This window comes from Lolium perenne, chromosome 6 (assembly GCF_019359855.2).
Source record: "Lolium perenne isolate Kyuss_39 chromosome 6, Kyuss_2.0, whole genome shotgun sequence".
In the NCBI taxonomy this organism is placed as follows: domain Eukaryota; kingdom Viridiplantae; phylum Streptophyta; class Magnoliopsida; order Poales; family Poaceae; genus Lolium; species Lolium perenne.
Window position 1 is genome coordinate 59385872 of NC_067249.2, and position 22453 is coordinate 59408324.

At 42.9% G+C, this 22453-nt stretch overlaps 1 long non-coding RNA gene across 1 annotated transcript; it reads left to right on the forward strand.

Moving 5' to 3' along the window:
- The first annotated feature begins 1363 nt into the window (after positions 1–1363).
- On the forward strand, positions 1364–2949 carry LOC139831926 (uncharacterized). The gene is made up of 2 exons (XR_011746327.1): positions 1364–1463; positions 2748–2949. It is a non-coding gene; the product is annotated as an uncharacterized lncRNA (long non-coding RNA).
- Positions 2950–22453: the final 19504 nt, after the last annotated feature.

The following is a 22453-nucleotide window of genomic DNA, read 5'->3' on the forward strand; positions in this document are numbered from 1 at the left end:
ATTTAGAGATAGATCATGATCATGGTAACAAATTTTCAACGTGATGATGATTTGATGTTGCACTCGGGCTTGAACATAAGTACTAGTACGGTCACTCAAAATTTTAGCATTATACTTTGCAACGGATGCACCAATTTCAGGTGCATGTCACCAGATCTGTGTCCGATGATGATCATGGTAGTAACCGATGTTCAACTTGATGATGATTTCATTTTACAGTCGGCCTTGAACAGAGGTACTAGTACGGAAATTCAATTCGGCTCCCGGGTGCGTATGCTCCCTCTACTAAAAATTTATATTTCGAAATGTCGAAAAATTTGGACAAAAAATTCTACATGTACATCTTCATAATATACGTGCGTTCGTCAAGTTTCACGAAAAGACAATATTTTGTGTGATCTATATAAAAAAGAGAAAGTTTATCTTGTGAAAAGCATTATTTTTAGCACTGAATTTTGTCTTTTTTACACACGTCAGATGATAAGTCGATTTTTTATGAAACGACTTTGTGAGCACGTAGCACGTGAAGATGTACGTGCGAACTTTTAGTTTCAATTTTTTTGAAATTTAAAATGTATGTAAGATGCATTTCGAAATATAGAGAGCATATGAACCCATGTTCCAAAACACCGCTCCCGGTACTAGTACGGTCTCACAATTTTTTATCATTATACTTGGACCTTAGCGAAATTCAAAATCTCATAGCGGCAAAACTTCCCGCCCACAAAATACAAAAATTTCACACGCTTCCAAATTCCGATTCTACCCCTGTGGAGATGACAGCAAAGTCGGTTGGTGGGGGGTCTGGCCGTCATTTTTTGGATCACCACCTCCCTAGCCCTGGATACCCTCCCAAAAAAATTCATTTCCCTCAGTCTCTCATCTGAGACCACCCACCGGAACTTCTCAAGTCCCTCTCTCTACCACCTCCACGACCACCGCACCGGAACATCCCCGCCGGACTTCCCTGGCCTACCCGAGCCCTCGCGATCCTCGTCATCCGGCTGCCTGCCGGAGCCGCTTCATCGACGCCGTCATCAACCGGACCGGATCATCCCCGCCGAACCTCGAAACCATATGCTCATCCAGCAGTCTACCGCAGTCGCTTCAGCTGCGGTATCGTCCACTCCACCGGAGCCGCTTTGCCGGATCCGTCGTCCACCGCATCGGATCTTGCTCACCGACACCGCTGTGCATGAACCGGATCTGCTTCACCCGCGCCGTGCATGATCTAAACTCTTCTACTGTCGCTTTTCTATTGCTTGCCTGCAAGTTCTTGTTTAATCTTGGGGGAACCTGTTTGTGCTAACGACGCGCCGTTACGTTTTTGCAGATGAGATGAGTAATCATGAAGTGTAATGACCGTCTCTCCAACCCCAAGTAGCACATGTAGCGTACTTCATCACCGGATCTATCAACCCCAGGAAGATCTGCTGTGACTCCCACAGAGTGCTTCTCCTAATGTAAGTCCCTTGTTTTAGCGCCATGTTAAGGTTCGGATGCTTGTTTGTCTGAAGCTCTTTTAGTTCATTCCTAGCTATGACCGTAACACGTTGCTATTTTCTACTTCATTGCTAACTTTAAGCGATTGAACATTTTGGTTTGCATTCCCTGCTCTGTAGATGTAGCCATCATAACTTCTATCTTGCTCAGTCGTTGTTACAAAAATTATAGGTATTATAGTAACATCCTGCTATTATTTAGTTCACGGCCAATTTTAAGTAATTGCACATGTTGGTTCGCATTCCCTGCTCTATAGCTTTTGGCATCGTAACTTCTATATTTGGTTTACATTCCCTGCTCTGTAGATCTAGCCATCATAACTTTATCTTACTCAGTCATTGTTACAAAAATTATGGCCTGCTACTATGTTGTTTGTGCCAATTTTTTACTCCATGAACATGTTGGCTTGCATTCCCTGTACTACAGGTGATGCCATTGTTTTGTATCTAGTTCATTGTAAGCTAACAAAGTAAGGACTTAGTTTGGCATGCTATCACTCTGCTATCTAGCCTGTAGTACAAATAAACTTGTCATACTACTAGATAATAATTTTGCGTGCCATCTTGTTCTTCAAAAGCTGCATTATTGACTTGTTTCTCTGACTTGGCATGACGCTCACATATGGAAAGCTGAACATATTGGTTTGCATTCCCTCTTATACAAGTTCACAGGTGATCCCACTATATTCTGTATCTGGTCCATCCTAAGCTCCAGCATTAACTATCCTCTATGTGTTGCTCATTACAAGTTTATATCCCGAAACATCTTGATTTGCATCCCCTTCACTATAAGTTCAGGAGTATTATTTAGTTCACGGCCAAAATGAAGTAATTGCACTTGGCACATGTTGGTTCACATTCCCTCCTCTTTAGCTTTTGCCATCGTAACTTCTATTTTTGGTTTACATTCCCTGCTCTGTAGATGTAGCCATCATAACTTCATCTTGCTCAGTCGTTGTTACAAAATTTATAGCCTGCTACTATGTTGTTCATGCCAATTTTGTACTCCCTGAACATGTTGGTTTGCATGGGACTCGACAGTAGTAAGTCTGCTGTTTCATTCTAACATGCTCTGTTATATTGGCTGTTGGTATGCGGCATGCACTCTTTGTTTGCTTATTGTGCGCATTACAATGATCTTGTTATAACGACGAAATGATGAGTTCCAAATTCTTTGGCAAACAATATTGCAGTGTCTTTGCGTTTCCATTGTTGCTGTCTTAACTTGTAATGTCTTTGTTTCAGATATAGGTGCTGCATGGACAACTTAAAAGATTGCTGGATCGCTTCATTGTATTATAGGTTTAATTACCATTCAATTTCTCTGGGTTCTGTAATATTTTTTCAAAGCCTTGCAGCTGATGTAATATTTAGTTAGTTTTTATAGTTCTTTCGCGCATTTTTTCTTTGGTGCTTGTGGTAAGTGAGGCTATCCGACAGAAATCAATGCTGCGTAAATATTCTCAGTATCTAAATCACGAATTCCCATCCCTTAAACGGCCCAATTAAGCGAAATCACATATGTGTCGGTGATACGTCTCCGACGTATCGATAATTTCTTGTGTTCCATGCCACATTATTGATGTTATCTACATGTTTTATGCACACTTTATGTCATATTCGTGCATTTTCTGGAACTAACCTATTAACAAGATGCCGAAGTGCCAGTTCCTGTTTTCTGCTGTTTTTGGTTTCAGAAATCCTAGTAACGAAATATTCTCGGAATCGGACGAAATCAACGCCCGAGTTCCTATTTTACCGGAAGCATCCGTAACACACAAGAACCGCCGAGAGAAGGGAGGCAGGCCACCACACCACACCCGGCGCGGCCTAGGGGGGGCGCGCCCCCCTAGGGTGTGGGCCCCCTTCGACCTTCTGCGCCGCCTCTTCGCCTATAAGAAGCCCCTGGATCGAGAAAACCCTACACCGATTGACGAAACCCACGAAAACCTTCCCGAGCCGCCGCCATCGCGAAGCCAAGATCTGGGGACAGGATCTCTGTTCCGCACGGCTGCCGGAGCGGGGAAGTGCCCCCGGAAGGCTTCTCCATCGACACCGCTGCCATCTCCACCGCCATCTTCATCACCGCTGCTGCTCCCATGAGGAGGGAGTAGTTCTCCATCGAGGCTCGGGGCTGTACCGGTAGCTATGTGGTTAATCTCTCTCTATGTACTTCAATACAATGATCTCATGAGCTGCTTTACATGATTGAGATTCATCTGAGTTTTGTATCACTACTATCTATGTGCTACTCTAGTGATGTGTTATTAAAGTAGTTCTATTCCTCCTGCACGTGTGTAAAGGTGACAGTGTGTGCACCGTGTTAGTACTTGGTTTGTGCTATGATCATGATCTCTTGTAGATTATGGAGTTAACTATTGCTATGATATTATTGATGTGATCTATTCCTCCTACATATGCATGAAGGTGACGGTGTGCATGCTATGCTAGTACTCGGTTTAGTCTGTTGATCTATCTTACACTAAAGGTTACTAAAACATGAGCATTATTGTGGAGCTTGTTAACTCCGGCATTGAGGGTTCGTGTAATCCTACGCAATGTGTTCATCATCCAACAAAAGTGTAGAGTATGCATTTATCTTCTGTTATGTGATCAATGTTGAGAGTGTCCACTAGTGAAGGTGTAATCCCTAGGCCTTGTTCCTAAATACCGCTGCGTTACTACCGCTTGTTTTGTTTTCTTGTGTTACTACTGCTGCAATACTACCACCATCAATTACGCGCCAAGCACTTTTCTGGGCACCGTTGCTCTGCTCATACTTTATTCATACCACTGTATTTCACTATCTCTTCGCCGAACTAGTGCACCTATTAGGTGTGTTGGGGACACAAGAGACTTCTTGCTTTGTGGTTGCAGGGTTGCATGAGAGGTATATCTTTGACCTCTTCCTCCCTGAGTTCGATAAACCTTGGGTATCCACTTAAGGGAAACTTGCTGCTGTTCTACAAACCTCTGCTCTTGGAGGCCCAACACATCTCTGAGGAAAGGAGGGGGAACGTAGACATCAAGCACTTTTAAGGCGCCGTTGCCGGAGGAAAGGTAAAAGGCTCTCATACTACGGTCCCCGGGTAAAGTATTTTTCTGTTGCCGTCGTGTGTGTGCTCGAAGCTATTTCCTTTAGATCCTGCAATTGCATCTTTTTGTTTCTTGTTTACACTAGTTTGGCATAATGGACAACAATGAGCTTCTTGTTCTATTTCCTGATTTAAAACATGGATTGTTTGATGCGAAAATTAAAAAACCTATGAAATCTTCTTTGCATGCTGGTAGTAATATTAGTATGAACGCTTTGAACACCATTGTTGACAATAATATAGAAAGTTCTAAGCTTGGGGAAGTTGGTTTTCATGATATTTTTAGTCCCCCAAGCATTGAGGAGAAAATTTTCTTTGATGATACTTTGCCTCCTATTTATGATGATAATGATAGTGGTCTTTTGATGCCACCTACTATGGAGAGTAAATTTTGTTGTGATTATACTATGCCTCCTACACTTGATGAGAATAATAATGATAGCTACTTTGTTGAATTTGCTCCCACTACAACTAATAAAATTGACTATGCTTATGTTGGGAGTAGTAATAATTTTATGCATGAGACTCATGATAAGAATGCTTTATGTGATAGTTATATTGTTGAGTTTGCTCATGTTGCTACTGAAAGTTATTATGAGAGAGGAAAATATGGTTGTAGAAATTTTCATGTTACTAAAACACCTCTCTATGTGCTGAAATTTTTCAAGCTACACTTGTTTTATCTTCCTATGCTTGTTACTTTGCTCTTCATGAACTTGTTTATTTACAAGATTCCTTTGCATAGGAAGCATGTTAGACTTAAATATGTTTTGAATTTGCCTCTTGATGCTCTCTTTTGCTTCAAATACTATTTCTTGCGAGTGCATCATTAAAACTGCTGAGCCCATCTTAATGGCTATAAAGAAAAGAACTTCTTGGGAGATAACCCATGTGTTATTTTGCTACAGTACTTTGTTTTATATTTGTGTCTTGGAAGTTGTTTACTACTGTAGCAACCTCTCCTTATCTTAGTTTTGTATTTTGTTGTGCCAAGTAAAGCCGTTGATAGAAAAGTAAGTACTAGATTTGGATTACTGCACAGTTCCAGATTTCTTTGCTGTCACGAATCTGGGTCCACCTCCCTGTAGGTAGCTCAGAAAATTAAGCCAATTTACGTGCATGATCCTCAGATATGTACGCAACTTTCATTCAATTTGAGCATTTTCATTTGAGCAAGTCTGGTGCCATTTTAAAATTCGTCAATACGAACTGTTCTGTTTTGACAGATTCTGCCTTTTATTTCGCATTGCCTCTTTCGCTATGTTGGATGAATTTCTTTGATCCACTAATGTCCAGTAGCATTATGCAATGTCCAGAAGTGTTAAGAATGATTGTGTCACCTCTGAATATGTCAATTTATAATGTGCACTAACCCTCTAATGAGTTGTTTCGAGTTTGGTGTGAAGGAAGTTTTCAAGGATCAAGAGAGGAGTATGATGCAACATGATCAAGGAGAGTGAAAGCTCTAAGCTTGGGGATGCACCCGGTGGTTCACCCCTGCATATATCAAGAAGACACAAGCGTCTAAGCTTGGGGATGCCCAAGGCATCCCCTTCTTCATCGACAACATTATCAGGTTCCTCCCCTGAAACTATATTTTTATTCCATCACATCTTATGTGCTTTTTCTTGGAGCGTCGGTTTGTTTTTGTTTTTGTTTTGTTTGAATAAAATGGATCCTAGCATTCACTTTATGGGAGAGAGACACGCTCCACTGTAGCATATGGACAAGTATGTCCTTGGTTTCTACTCATAGTATTCATGGCGAAGTTTCTCCTTCGTTAAATTGTTATATGGTTGGAATTGGAAAATGATACATGTAGTAATTGCTATAAATGTCTTGGGTAATGTGATACTTGGCAATTGTTGTGCTCATGTTTAAGCTCTTGCATCATATGCTTTGCACCCATTAATGAAGAAATACATAGAGCATGCTAAAATTGGTTTGCATATTTGGTTTCTCTAAGGTCTAGATAATTTCTAGTATTGAGTTTGAACAACAAGGAAGATGGTGTGGAGTCTTATAATGTTTTCAATATGTCTTTTATGTGAGTTTTGCTGCACCGGTTCATCCTTGTGTTTGTTTCAAATAAGCCTTGCTAGCCTAAACCATTGTATCGAGAGGGAATACTTCTCATGCATCCAAAATACTTGAGCCAACCACTATGCCATTTGTGTCCACCATACCTACCTATACTACATGGTATTTTCCGCCATTCCAAAGTAAATTGCTTGAGTGCTACCTTTAAAATTCCATCATTCACCTATGCAATATATAGCTCATGGGACAAATAGCTTAAAAACTATTGTGGTATTGAATATGTAATTATGCACTTTATCTCTTATTAAGTTGCTTGTTGTGCGATAACCCTGTTTCCTGGGGAACGCCATCAACTCATTGTTGAATTTCATGTGAGTTGCTATGCATGTTCGTCTTGTCTGAAGTAAGGGCGATCTACACTGAGTTGAATGGTTTGAGCATGCATATTGTGAGAGAAGAACATTGGGCCGCTAACTAAAGCCATGCTCCATGGTGGAAGTTTCAGTTTTGGACAAACATCCTCAAATCTCTAATGAGAAAAGAATTAATTGTTGTTGAATGCTTAAAGCATTAAAAGAGGAGTCCATTATCTGTTGTCTATGTTGTCCCGGTATGGATGTCTAAGTTGAGAATAATCAAAAGCGAGAAATCCAAATGCGAGCTTTCTCCTTAGACCTTTGTACAGGCGGCATAGAGGTACCCCTTTGTGATACTTGGTTAAAGCATATGTATTGCGGTGATAATCCAGGTAGTCCAAGCTAATTAGGACAAGGTGCGGGCACTATTAGTACACTATGCATGAGGCTTGCAATTTATAAGATATAATTTACATGATGCATATGCTTTATTACTACCGTTGACAAAATTGTTTCATGTTTTCAAAATCAAAGCTCTAGCACAAATATAGCAATCGATGCTTTTCCTCTATGAGGACCATTCTTTTACTTTCAATGTTGAGTCAGTTCACCTATTTCTCTCCACCTCAAGAAGCAAACACTTGTGTGAACTATGCATTGATTCCTACATACTTGCTTATTGCACTTATTATATTACTCTATGTTGACAATATCCATGAGATATATATGTTACAAGTTGAAAGCAACCGCTGAAACTTAATCTTCTTTTGTGTTGCTTCAATATCTCTACTTTGAATTATTGCTTTATGAGTTAACTCTTATGCAAGACTTATTGATGCTTGTCTTGAAGTGCTATTCATGAAAAGTCTTTGCTTTATGATTCACTTGTTTACTCATGTCATTACCATTGTTTTGATCGCTGCATTCACTACATATGCTGTACAAATAGTATGATCAAGTTTATGATGGCATGTCACTCCGAAATTATACGTGTTATCGTTTTACCTTCGGGACGAGCAGAACTAAGCTTGGGGATGCTGATACGTCTCCGACGTATCGATAATTTCTTGTGCTCCATGCCACATTATTGATGTTATCTACATGTTTTATGCACACTTTATGTCATATTCGTGCATTTTCTGGAACTAACCTATTAACAAGATGCCAAAGTGCCAGTTCCTGTTTTCTGCTGTTTTTGGTTTCAGAAATCCTAGTAACGAAATATTCTCGGAATCGGACGAAATCAACGCCCAGGTTCCTATTTTACCCGGAAGCATCCAGAACACACGAGAACCGCCAGAGAAGGGAGGCAGGGCCACCACACCACACCCGGCGCGGCCTAGGGGCGCGCCCCTAGGGTGTGGGCCCCCTTCGACCTTCTGCGCCGCCTCTTCGCCTATAAGAAGCCCCCGGATCGAAAACCCTACACCGATTGACGAAACCCACGAAAACCTTCCCGGAGCCGCCGCCATCGCGAAGCCAAGATCTGGGGACAGGATCTCTGTTCGCACGCTGCCGGAGCGGGGAAGTGCCCCGGAAGGCTTCTCCATCGACACCGCTGCCATCTCCACCGCCATCTTCATCACCGCTGCTGCTCCCATGAGGAGGGAGTAGTTCTCCATCGAGGCTCGGGGCTGTACCGGTAGCTATGTGGTTAATCTCTCTATGTACTTCAATACAATGATCTCATGAGCTGCTTTACATGATTGAGATTCATCTGAGTTTTGTATCACTACTATCTATGTGCTACTCTAGTGATGTGTTATTAAAGTAGTTCTATTCCTCCTGCACGTGTGTAAAGGTGACAGTGTGTGCACCGTGTTAGTACTTGGTTTGTGCTATGATCATGATCTCTTGTAGATTATGGAGTTAACTATTGCTATGATATTATTGATGTGATCTATTCCTCCTACATATGCATGAAGGTGACAGTGTGCATGCTATGCTAGTACTCGGTTTAGTCTGTTGATCTATCTTACACTAAAGGTTACTAAAACATGAGCATTATTGTGGAGCTTGTTAACTCCGGCATTGAGGGTTCGTGTAATCCTACGCAATGTGTTCATCATCCAACAAAAGTGTAGAGTATGCATTTATCTGTTCTGTTATGTGATCAATGTTGAGAGTGTCCACTAGTGAAGGTGTAATCCCTAGGCCTTGTTCCTAAATACTGCTGCGTTACTACTGCTTGTTTACTGTTTCTTTGTGTTACTACCGCCGCAATACTACCACCATCAATAACCCGCCAAGCACATTTCTGGCACCCATGCTACTGCTCATACTTATTCATACCACCTGTATTTCACTATCTCTTCGCCGAACTAGTGCACCTATTAGGTGTGTTGGGGACACAAGAGACTTCTTGCTTTGTGGTTGCAGGGTTGCATGAGAGGGATATCTTTGACCTCTTCCTCCCTGAGTTCGATAAACCTTGGGTATCCACTTAAGGGAAACTTGCTGCTGTTCTACAAACCTCTGCTCTTGGAGGCCCAACACTGTCTACAGGAAAGGAGGGGGAACGTAGACATCAGTCGGCTCGCAAAATCCTAAAGCGCCTATTACGCCGGCATATAAACAGCAACTAAACGGGCTGGCCCACTTACTTATTGGGCCAGCCCACTTGATTTACTGTGGAACCCACACTCTAAGTGGGCCGGCCCACTTGCTTTAAGGTGGACCCCACCCACAACTGGGCCGGCCCACTAACTAGTTGGGCCAGCCCAATTGCTTTTGTGGTGGACCCCACATACTAAATGGGCCGGCCCTTTAAGACCAAAGTGGGACCCACCAGGGTTTTTGGCCCGGCCCACTTCCTTGTTGGGCCGGCCCACTTGCTATATGGTGGACCCCACATACTAAACGGGCCGGCCTTTTAAGAGGAAAGTGGGACCCACCTGTGTTTTTGGCCCGGCCCACTAGCGTGTTGGGCCGGCCCACTTGCTATATGGTGGACCCCACATACTAAATGGGCCGGCCTTTTAACAGGAAAGTGAGACCACCTGTGTTTTTGGCCCGGCCCACTATCTTGTTGGGCCGGCCCACTTGCTATATGGTGGACCCCACATACTAAATGGGCCAGCCCTTTAACTGGAAAGTGGGACCCACCTGTGTTTTTAGCCCGGCCCACTATCTTGTTGGGCGGCCCACTTGCTATATGGTGGACCCCACATACTAAATGGGCCAGCCCTTTAAGCTGGAAAGTGGGACCCACCGTGTTTTTGGCCCCACCCACTCTCTTGTTGGGCCGGCCCACTTGCTATATGGTGGACCGCACATACTAAATGGGCTGGCCCTTTAACAGGAAAGTGGGACCCACTTGTGCTTTTGGCCCGGCCCACTGGCTTGTTGGGCCAGCCCAGTTGATCTAATGTGGACCCCACGTACTAAATGGGCCGGCAGATAGCGGAAAGTGGGACCCACATGCTAATTGGGCGGCCCAATAATTTTTGGGCCGGCCCACTTGCTTTAATGTGGACCCCACTTTGTAAATGGGCGGCCCGATACCGGAAAGTGGGTCCCACATGTCTTGTGGGCCGGCCCTTTTGCCTCGTTGACCAGGTCAAACGAGTGCATTCGGCCGGCCCACATGCTTAGTGGGCCGGCCCATTAAAGTTTTGACCGATCAACTTTAGAGGTTAGACCCGGCCCACGTAACTAATGGACCAGCCCGGCTATATAGTTGACCGGTCAAACTAAGTCACTGGCCCGGCCGTAAACTTAATGGGCGGCCCGCTTAAGACGTGGCGAGCCTCGTGTGGGCCTACCATCTACCACGGGGTTTCAGCCGGTTAACGCCGTTAATCGCCGATTAACGGCGTCTGCCACGTGTCAGTTTGCATGACGTCAGCAGTCAACGGGCTCCCAGAAACACTTGGGCAACGGTCCGATTTTCCGTGGCGGAAGGGCGCCCCAGCGCGACGGACCGAAAAAATCATCGTAGGACTTTGCCTGACGCAGTTTCCACAACAGAACCCATATCGTCGGGTTAGGCCCATAGGCGACGAAAAATACCCCTTAGCGGACGATTTTGAGACGTTGTCTATCAGAACTTTTCTTGTAGTGAAAGGATTTTTCAATCCTCCGTCTCTTGCTCCATTTAGGAGGTTCATTGTCATCCTTCCCAGTAACATTCTCATGTGATTGTTCAAAATACTCATTAGATGTACTAGATTCAGGAACTATCTTAGTAGAAATTCTAGCAATGCTATGCATATCTTTTATAGGAAACATATTCTCAAAAAATGTTGCACCACGAGATTCCATACTAGTATCAACATGCATATCAGGTACTTCAGATTGAACTACTAAAAATCTATAGCCTACACTCCGCAGAGCGTAACCTAGAAAGATACAATCCACTGTCTTTGGTCCGAGTTTGCGCTTCTTAGTAATTGGAATATTGACTTCCCCAAACATCCCCATGTGCGCAAATATGAAAGTGATGGTTTTCTCCCAACCCACTCCTTGTAAGGGGTTTTTATCTTTGTTCTTGTTAGAAACTCTATTCAGGACATGACATGAAGTCAACAAAGCCTCCCCCCACCATGCCTTTGATAAACCAACAGTGACTAACATGGAATTCATCAAGTCAGTCAGTGTGCAGTTTTTCCACTCGGCAACCCCGTTTGATCTGGGTGAATAGGGAGGCGTCCTCTCATGAATAATACCATGTTCCTCACAGAATTCATCAAAGAGTTTAGGAAAATATTCACCACCACGATCCGACCTAAAACGCTTGATCTTTCTCTCTAGTTGATTTTCGACTTCGGCGTTATAAATTTGAAAGTAGTATAAAGCTTCATCTTTAGTTTGCAACAAATAAACATAGAAAAATATAGTCGCATCATCAATCAATGTCATGAAATATCTCTTTCCACCTTTTGTCAACACACCATTCATCTCGCATAGATCAGAATGTATGAGTTCTAGAGGTGCCAAGTTTCTCTCCTCGGCCGCCTTGTGAGGCTTCCGAGGTTGCTTTGATTGCACACAACTATGGCACTTAATCTTTGGCAATGGTGAAATTCGGAATTAAACTAAAACTGGATAGCCGAGACATTAAACCAAAATTAATGTGACATAAACGAGAATGCCAAACATTGGTATCATCACTAATATTGCCACAAATATGGTTCACAGACTTATTATTGAAATCAGAAAGCGAAAAGCGGAACAAGCCTCCGCACTCATAGCCTTTACCAATAAATTGTCCAAACTTGGAAACAACTACTTTATTCGACTCTAAAACAACCTTAAACCCATCTCTTCATAGAAAGGAGTCGCTAACGAGATTCTTGTTCATAGTAGGGACATGTTGCACGTTCCTCAGCTGCATGATCTTCCCCAAAGTGAACTCCAGATCTACCGTGTCAACACCACGAATAGAAGCATGTGACCCATTCCCCATCAAGATGGAAGAATCCCGGGCGACCTGGTAAGAAGTGAACATGGATATGTCAGCACACACATGAACATTAGCACCTGTATCAATCCACCAACATGGAGATTGAAATACCAAAAGAACAGTAAAGAGATTACCGTACCCATCAGCATTGCTAGCGCTCACCGTGTTGACTTGCCTCACCTTTTTCTTGTGGTATTCCCTCTCTGGACAGTCCTTAGAAAAGTGGCCAGTCTCTCCACAGGTAAAGCAGCTCAGATCTGTTTTGTTTATCATCATCTTCTTCTTCTTCTTGAAGGTTATAGTTTTCATAGACTTTTTGAAGGAGGGCTTGTTATTCCCTTTGTTCTTCCTGTAGGGTTTCTTCTGCACCATGTTGGCGCTAGACCGACCCTCTCCTTTCTCAGTAGTATTCTTAGCCCGAGCTTTCTCCTCAACATCAAGAGATTCTATCAGATTTTTCAACTGATATCTCAAGTCTCTTATGTTTGAGAGTTGTGGAAAAGTTCCTCCATGAAGGGGGGAACTTGGCAATAATGCATCCAGCCACAAACTTATCAGCTAAGGCACACTTAAGGAGTTTAAGCTCTTTTGCAATGCACTGTATCTCATGAGCTTGTTCGACTACATAACGGTTGTTCACCATCCTGATATCATGGAAGCTCTCCATGATGTACAGTTCACTGCCTGCATCGGTTGCACCGAATTTAGCATTCAGTGCATCCCAGAGCTCTTTCCCGTCTACTATGTGCATATACACATTACATAGACGATCGGCAAGAATACTCAGTATGCATCGGACGAAGAGAGTATTGTCTTCCTTGAACTTTTTCTGATCTTGGTCAGATATAGTTCCTTCAGGAAGACCATTACTGACTTCGAACACTTTCAGATGAGTAAGTGATACGTCCAAAACGTATCTACTTTCCCGAACACTTTTGCTATTGTTTTGCCTCTAATTTGTGTATTTTGGATGCAACTAACACGGACTAACGCTGTTTTCAGCAGAACTGCTCTGGTGTCTCGTTTTTGTGCAGAAATCCAACTTTCAGGAAAATCCTCGGAATTTATGCAGAAGGCCCTATTTTCCCGAGAATGCGACGGAGCCGAGAAGGACGGGTCGGGTGGAGGCCGAGGGCCCCACACCATAAGGCGGCGCGGCCCGGGGGGGCCCGCGCGGCCCTATGGTGTGGCCCCCTCGGCCGGCCTCCGACGCCCTCCTTCGGACTATATAATGCCTTCGACCTAAAAACGCACGGAGAGAAGTCGAAATCGCCAGAAAGCCTCCAGAACGCCGCCACATCGCGAAACTCCGTCGCGGGAGCCAGAAGTCTCCGTTCTGGCACTCCGCCGGGACGGGGAATTGGAGGAGATCATCGCCATCATCACCGCCAACGCCTCTCCATCAACCAGCCATGCTTCCCCCATCCATGTGTGAGTAATTCCCCCGCTGTAGGCCGAAGGGGATGGTAGGGATTGGATGAGATTGGTCATGTAATAGCATAAGATTGTTAGGGCATAGTGCCTAGTGTCCGTAATTGGTACTTTGATGATATTGTTCCAACTTGTTATGCTTAATGCTTGTCACTAGGGCCCGAGTGCCATGATCTCAGATCTGAACATGTTATTGTTTCATCATGATATTCATTGTTTATTGATCTTACCTGCAAGTTGTATACATATGTCGCTGTCCAGAACCAATGGCCCCGAAGTGACAGAAATCGGGACAACCGGAGGGAATGGTAGTGATGTGAGGATCACATGTGTCCACGGAGTGTTAATGCTTTGCTCCGGTACTCTATTAAAAGGAGTACCTTAATATCCAGTAGTTTCCCTTGAGGCCCGGCTGCCACCGGCTGGTAGGACAAAAGATGTTGTGCAAGTTTCTCATTGCGAGCACGTACGACTATAATTGGAACACATGCCTATTGATTGCTTTGTACTTGGACACCGTTTTATTATTATCTGCAAATGCCCTGCTATGATTGTTACATGAGTTTCTCTCATCCATGCAACGCCCGTCATCCGTCCCCGTGCCTACAGTATTTTAATCCTGCTGTTTACTATAATCACTACTGCTGTCTTTGTTACACTGCTGCTGTTATTTCACTACTGCTACTGCTATAAAACTGTTACTACTGATAAACTTTTGCGAGCAAGTCTGTTTCCAGGTGCAGCTGAATTGACAACTCCGCTGTTAAGGCTTCCAAGTGTTCTTTGTCTCCCCTTGTGTCGAATCAATAAATTGGGTTATACTACCCGCGAAGACTGCTGCGATCCCCTATACTTGTGGGTTATCAAGACCGTTTTCTGGCGTCGTTGCCGGGGATCAAACCCGGGTCACCCGCGTGACAGGCGGGAATACTTACCACGCCGGGAAAAGTGCTTGATACGCGTACAGCACGCGTCCGTTGGGAACCCCAAGAGGAAGGTGTGATGCGTACAGCGGCAAGTTTTCCCTCAGTATGAAACCAAGGTTTATCGAACCAGTAGGAGCCAAGAAGCACGTTGAAGGTTGATGGCGGCGAGATGTAGTGCGGCGCAACACTAGGGATTCCGGCGCCAACGTGGAACCTGCACAACACAAACCAAGTACTTTGCCCCAACGAAACAGCGAGGTTGTCAATCTCACCGGCTTGCTGTAACAAAGGATTAGATGTATAGTGTGGATGATGATTGTTTGCAGAAAACAGTAGAAACGATATTGCAGGTAGATTGTATTTCAGTATAGAGAATTGGACCGGGGTCCACAGTTCACTAGAGGTGTCTCTCCCATAAGATAAACAGCATGTTGGGTGAACAAATTACAGTTGGGCAATTGACAAATAGAGAGGGCATGACCATGCACATACATATTATGATGAGTATAGTGAGATTTAATTGGGCATTACGACAAAGTACATAGACCGCTATCCAGCATGCATCTATGCCTAAAAAGTCCACCTTCAGGTTATCATCCGAACCCCCTCCAGTATTAAGTTGCTAACAACAGACAATTGCATTAAGTATTGCGCGTAATGTAATCAGTAACTACATCCTCGAACATAGCACCAATGTTTTATCCCTAGTGGCAACAGCACATCCATAATCTTAGAGATTTACGTCACTTCCCAGTTCACGGAGACATGAACCCACTATCGAGCATAAATACTCCCTCTTGGAGTTACAAGCATCTACTTGGCCAGAGCATCTACTAGTAACGGAGAGCATGCAAGATCATAAACAACACATAGATATAAATTGATAATCAACATAACATAGCATTCTCTATTCATCGGATCCCAACAAACGCAACATATAGAATTACAAATAGATGATCTTGATCATGTTCGGCAGCTCACAAGACCCGACAATTAAGCACAATGGGGAGAAGACAACCATCTAGCTACTGCTATGGACCCATAGTCCAGGGGTAGACTACTCACACATCACTCCGGAGGCGACCATGGCAGCGTAGAGTCCTCCGGGAGATGATTCCCCTCTCCGGCAGGGTGCGGAGGCGATCTCTGAATCCCCCGAGATGGGATTGGCGGCGGCGGCGTCTCTCGGAAGGTTTTCCGTATCGTGGCTCTCGAGATCGGGGTTTCGCGACGAAGGCTATTTGTAGGCGGAAGGGCAGGTCGGGGGCCACACGAGGGGCCCACACTACAGGTCGGCGTGGCCCGGGCTTGGGCCGCGCCGCCCTAGGGTGTGGCCACCTCGTGGCCCCACGTCGTCTCCTCTTCGGTCTTCTGGACGCTTCGTGGCAACATAGGACCACAGGCGTTGATTTCGTCCAATTACGAGAATATTTGCTTACGAGGATTTCTGAAACCAAAAACAGAAAACTTGACAAGCGGCACTTCGGCATCTTGTTAATAGGTTAGTTCCATAAAATGCACGAATATGACATAAAGTGTGCATAAAACATGTAGATATTATCAATAATGTGGCATGGAACATAAGAAATTATCGATACGTCGGAGACGTATCAGCATCCCCAAGCTTAGTTCCTGCTCGTCCCGAGCAGGTAAACGATAAACAAAGATAATTTCTGGAGTGACATGCCATCATAACCTTGATCATACTATTTGTAAAGCATATGTAGTGAATGCAGCGATCAAAACAATGTAAATGACATGAGTAAACAAGTGAATCATATAGCAAAGACTTTTCATGAATAGTACTTCAAGACAAACATCAATAAGTCTTGCATAAGAGTTAACTCATAAAGCAATAATTCAAAGTAAAGGCATTGAAGCAACACAAAGGAAGATGAAGTTTCAGCGGTTGCTTTCAACTTGTAACATGTATATCTCATGGATATTGTCAACATAGAGTAATATAATAAGTGCAATATGCAAGTATGTAGGAATCAATGCACAGTTCACACAAGTGTTTGCTTCTTGAGGTGGAGAGAGATAGGTGAACTGACTCAACAATAAAAGTAAAAGAATGGTCCTTCAAAGAGGAAAGCATCGATTGCTATATTTGTGCTAGAGCTTTGATTTTGAAAACAAGAAACAATTTTGTCAACGGTAGTAATAAAGCATATGTATCATGTAAATTATATCTTACAAGTTGCAAGCCTCATGCATAGTATACTAATAGTGCCCGCACCTTTCCTAATTAGCTTGGACTACCGGGATCATCGCAATGCACATGTTTTAACCAAGTGTCACAAAGGGGTACCTCTATGCCGCCTGTACAAAGGTCTAAGGAGAAAGCTCGCATTAGATTTCTCGCTATTGATTATTCTCAACTTAGACATCCATACCGGGACAACATAGACAACAGATAATGGACTCCTCTTTTATACATAAGCATGTAACAACAATTAATTTTCTCATTTGAGATTGAGGATATTGTCCAAAACTGAAACTTCCACCATGGATCATGGCTTTAGTTAGCGGCCCAATGTTCTTCTCTAACAATATGCATGCTCTAACCATAAGGTGGTAGATCGCTCTTACTTCAGACAAGACGAACATGCATAGCAACTCACATGAAATTCAACAAAGAGTAGTTGATGGCGTCCCCAGTGAACATGGTTATCGCACAACGAGCAACTTAATAAGAGATAAAGTGCATAAGTACATATTCGATACCACAATAGTTTTTAAGCTATTTGTCCCATGAGCTATATATTGTAAAGGTGGAGAATGGAAATTTAAAGGTAGCACTCAAGAAATTTACTTTGGAATGGCGGAGAAATACCATGTAGTAGGTAGGTATGGTGGACACAACTGGCATAGTGGTTGGCTCAAGTATTTGGATGCATGAGAAGTATTCCCTCTCGATACAAGGTTTAGGCTAGCAAGGCTATTTGAAACAAACACAAGGATGAAGCGGTGTAGCAAGACTCACATAAAAGACACATCGTAAACATTATAAGACTCTACACCGTCTTCCTTGTTGTTCAAACTCAATACTAGAAATTATCTAGACCTTAGAGAAACCAAATATGCAAACCAAATTTTAGCATGCTCTATGTATTTCTTCATTAATGGGTGCAAAGTATATGATGCAAGAGCTTAAACATGAGCACAACAATTGCCAAGTATCACATTATCCAAGACATTTTAGCAATTTACTACATGTATCATTTTCCATTTCCAACCATATAACAATTTAACGAAGAAGAAACTTCGCCATGAATACTATGAGTAGAGCCTAAGGACATACTTGTCCATATGCTACAGCGGAGCGTGTCTCTCTCCCACAAAGTGAATGCTAGGATCCATTTTATTCAAACAAAACAAAAACAAAAACAAACCGACGCTCCAAGAAAAGCACATAAGCTGTGATGGAATAAAAATATAGTTTCAGGGGAGGAACCTGATAATGTTGTCGATGAAGAAGGGGATGCCTTGGGCATCCCCAAGCTTAGACGCTTGAGTCTTCTTGATATATGCAGGGGTGAACCACCGGGGCATCCCCAAGCTTAGAGCTTTCACTCTCCTTGATCATGTTGTATCATCTCCCTCTCTTGATCCTTGAAAACTTCCTCCACACCAAACTTAGAACAACTCATTAGAGGGTTAGTGCATAATCAAAATATACATGTTCAGAGGTGACATAATCATTCTTAACACTTCTGGACATTGCACAAAGCTACTGAAAGTCAATGGAATCGAAATATCCATCGAACATAACAAAACTGGCAATGCGAAATAAAAGGCAGAATCTGTCAAAAACAGAACAGTTCGTATTGACGAATTTTATCGAGGCACCAGACTTGCTCAAATGAAAATTCTAAAATTGAATGAAAGTTGCGTACATATCTGAGGATTACTCACGTAAATTGGCACAATTTTCTGAGTTACCTACAGAGAAAACAGCCCAGATTCGTGACAGCAAAGAAATCTGTTTCTGCGCAGTAATCCAAATCTAGTATGAACTTTACTATCAACGACTTTACTTGGCACAACAAAACACTAAAATAAGATAAGGAGAGGTTGCTACAGTAGTAAACAAGTATAGGGGATCACAGCAGTCTTCGCGGGTAGTATAACCCAATTTATTGATTCGACACAAGGGGAGACAAAGAACACTTGGAAGCCTTAACAGCGGAGTTGTCAATTCAGCTGCACCTGGAAACAGACTTGCCCGCAAGAGTTTATCAGTAGTAACAGTTTTATAGCAGTAGCAGTAGTGAAATAACAGCAGCAGAGTAACAAAGACAGTAGTAGTGATTATAGTAAACAGCAGGATTAAAATACTGTAGGCACGGGGACGGATGACGGGCGTTGCATGGATGAGAGAAACTCATGTAACAATCATAGCAGGGCATTTGCAGATAATAATAAAACGGTGTCCAAGTACAAAGCAATCAATAGGCATGTGTTCCAATTATAGTCGTACGTGCTCGCAATGAGAAACTTGCACAACATCTTTTGTCCTACCAGCCGGTGGCAGCCGGGCCTCAAGGGAAACTACTGGATATTAAGGTACTCCTTTTAATAGAGTACCGGAGCAAAGCATTAACACTCCGTGAACACATGTGATCCTCATATCACTACCATTCCCTCCGGTTGTCCCGATTTCTGTCACTTCGGGGCCATTGGTTCCGGACAGCGACATGTGTATACAACTTGCAGGTAAGATCAATAAACAATGAATATCATGATGAAACAATAACATGTTCAGATCTGAGATCATGGCACTCGGGCCCTAGTGACAAGCATTAAGCATAACAAGTTGCAACAATATCATCAAAGTACCAATTACGGACACTAGGCATTATGCCCTAACAATCTTATGCTATTACATGACCAATCTCATCCAATCCCTACCATCCCCTTCGGCCTACAGCGGGGGAATTACTCACACATGGATGGGGGAAGCATGGCTGGTTGATGGAGAGGCGTTGGCGGTGATGATGGCGATGATCTCCTCCAATTCCCCGTCCCGGTGGAGTGCCAGAACGGAGACTTCTGGCTCCCGTGACGGAGTTTCGCGATGTGGCGGCGTTCTGGAGGCTTTCTGGCGATTTCGACTTCTCTCCGTGCGTTTTTAGGTCGAAGGCATTATATAGTCCGAAGGAGGGCGTCGGAGGCCGGCCGAGGGGGCCACACCATAGGGCCGCGCGGGCCCCCCTGGGCCGCGCCGCCTTATGGTGTGGGGCCCTCGGGCCTCCACCTGACCTGTCCTTCTGGCTCCGTCAGTATTCTGGGAAAATAGGGCCTTCTGCATAAATTCCGAGGATTTTCCTGAAAGTTGGATTTCTGCACAAAAACGAGACACCAGAGCAGTTCTGCTGAAAACAGCGTTAGTCCGTGTTAGTTGCATCCAAAATACACAAATTAGAGGCAAAACAATAGCAAAAGTGTTTGGGAAAGTAGATACGTTTTGGACGTATCAACTCCCCCAAGCTTAGCTTATTGCTTGTCCTCAAGCAATTCAGTTAACAACTGAGCGATAAAAGAACTTTCACGAACACATTTGCTCATATGATGTATATATTCTCATGCTATGGCTAATACTTAAGCAGTTCATAATGAGATACATGCAAATAAGATCATCTAACAGCTATGTCAATCATGGAGAGGTACCAACAATTAATAATAAGCATCATGAATCATGTATATAAGCAGGATTGCAATGTTCATAAGAGAGTATGATAAAGTGGTATCTCGCTTGCCTGTATTTGATTGGCAAAACATAAATGCCCAGGCACCTCTGGAGTTCATAGAAAGACTAGAAGTAGTGATTGTCAAAGATAAAAGCATCAAAGTTATACCACAATCAATCATATTTTGAGACAAGCATATTATACTAAGAATGACAATTGTGCTCTCAAGATAGTGCTCAAAGAAAGAATGGAGACACAACACAAAAGTAAAAGATTGACCCTTCGCAGAGGGAAGCAGGGATTAACATGCGCTAGAGCTTTTCATTTTTGAAATCAGGAGTAAAATTATTTTGAGAGGTGTTTGTTGTTGTCAACGAATGGTAGTGGGTACACTAACTACCTCGCCAACCGGACTTTCAAGAGCGGCTCCCATGAATTATTTGCATATTTATGTGGCACTCCTTCCAACCTTTCTTACACAAACCATGGCTAACCGAATCCTCGGGTGCCTGCCAACAATCTCATACCATGAAGGAGTGCCTTTTTATTTTAGTTTTATTATGATGATGACACTCCCCCCAACCTTTGCTTACACAAGCCATGGCTAACCGAATCCTTCGGGTGCCGTCCAACAATCACATACCATGGAGGAGTGTCTATTTAAGTTAATTAATTCGGGACTGGGAATCCCATTGCCAGCTCTTTTTGCAAAATTATTGGATAAGCGGATGTGCCACTAGTCCATATGAGAGTCCGTCAAAAGTAAATGACAAGGTTGAAAGCTAAACACCACATACTTCCTCATGAGCTATGAAACATAAACACAAATTGAGAAGCATTTTGAAGGTTTTAAAGGTAGCGCATGAGAATTTACTTGAAATGGTTTGAAATGCCATGCATAGGTATTTATGGTGGACACTTTGGAACAACTTGGTTTTCAGGTGTTTGGAAGCACGAGCAGCGTTCCCACTCAGTACAAGTGAAGGCTAGCAAAAGACTAGGGAGCGACAAATCAAGAGAGCGATGCTTGTCATAATCATGCTTGCGGCAAAATAAATTAACGGAGGCATAAAAGTGATACAAGAACTCTGAAGCAATATAAATCATCGAGGCTTAATTGACTTTGGTTCAGTCATATGCATGCGTGAGCATGTGCCAAGTCGATATAAATGAATTATTCAGAGGAGGATACCACAATGCCATACTTACTTATGAATAAAACAATGCAAGCAAACATCCATGACATGCTACTCATATTAATAAATTGGAGCTAAACATGAGAGATCATAAACTACTAGACTTTCTCAAATAACATATACCTCACATGAACCAACTAAGCATGCTCACATGGATGAGTATATGTACAAAAATGAAAACAAATAGAGTTCATACCAGCCTCTCACCACAATCCAATTGTCGTAGATCGTCATTATTGCCTTTCACTTGTGTAGCTTGGATAATATGAAATGAAAACCACGCTCCAGCCACCGAAGACCATTGAACTCATAATGAACTTTACAAACCAAAGAAGAACAGCAAATATTTTTGGTGTTTTCGAATTAGAAACAAGAACAAAAGGAAACAAGCAAACAAAGCAAAATCTTTTTGGGTTTTCTTATAGCAAACTAGCAATAGCAAATAAAGCGAAACAAATGCAAGAAACCAAAGCAAACAAATGGTGAAGAGAAACAACAGAAATATTTTTGGTCTTTTTGTGTTTTGGGAAGCAAACAAAGCAAAAACAAGAAATGGCAAACTAGAAGACTCACATAAACACAAAGCAGCAGAAATTCGTCAAACTTGACAGTAGTACAGTACTCGATTTTTAATAAATTCTTCCACTGCTCAAATCGAAAAGTGTTCAACTAATGAAAGTTAGATAACAACCTGGGGAACATGCACAAAAATTGGCTTCGCAAAATACGGTACTGGCTATTTTTGAGAATTTTTACGGTAACAGTCCAGAATCTGTTTTCAGGCAGCACTTCCCCAAATATCATCTTCCT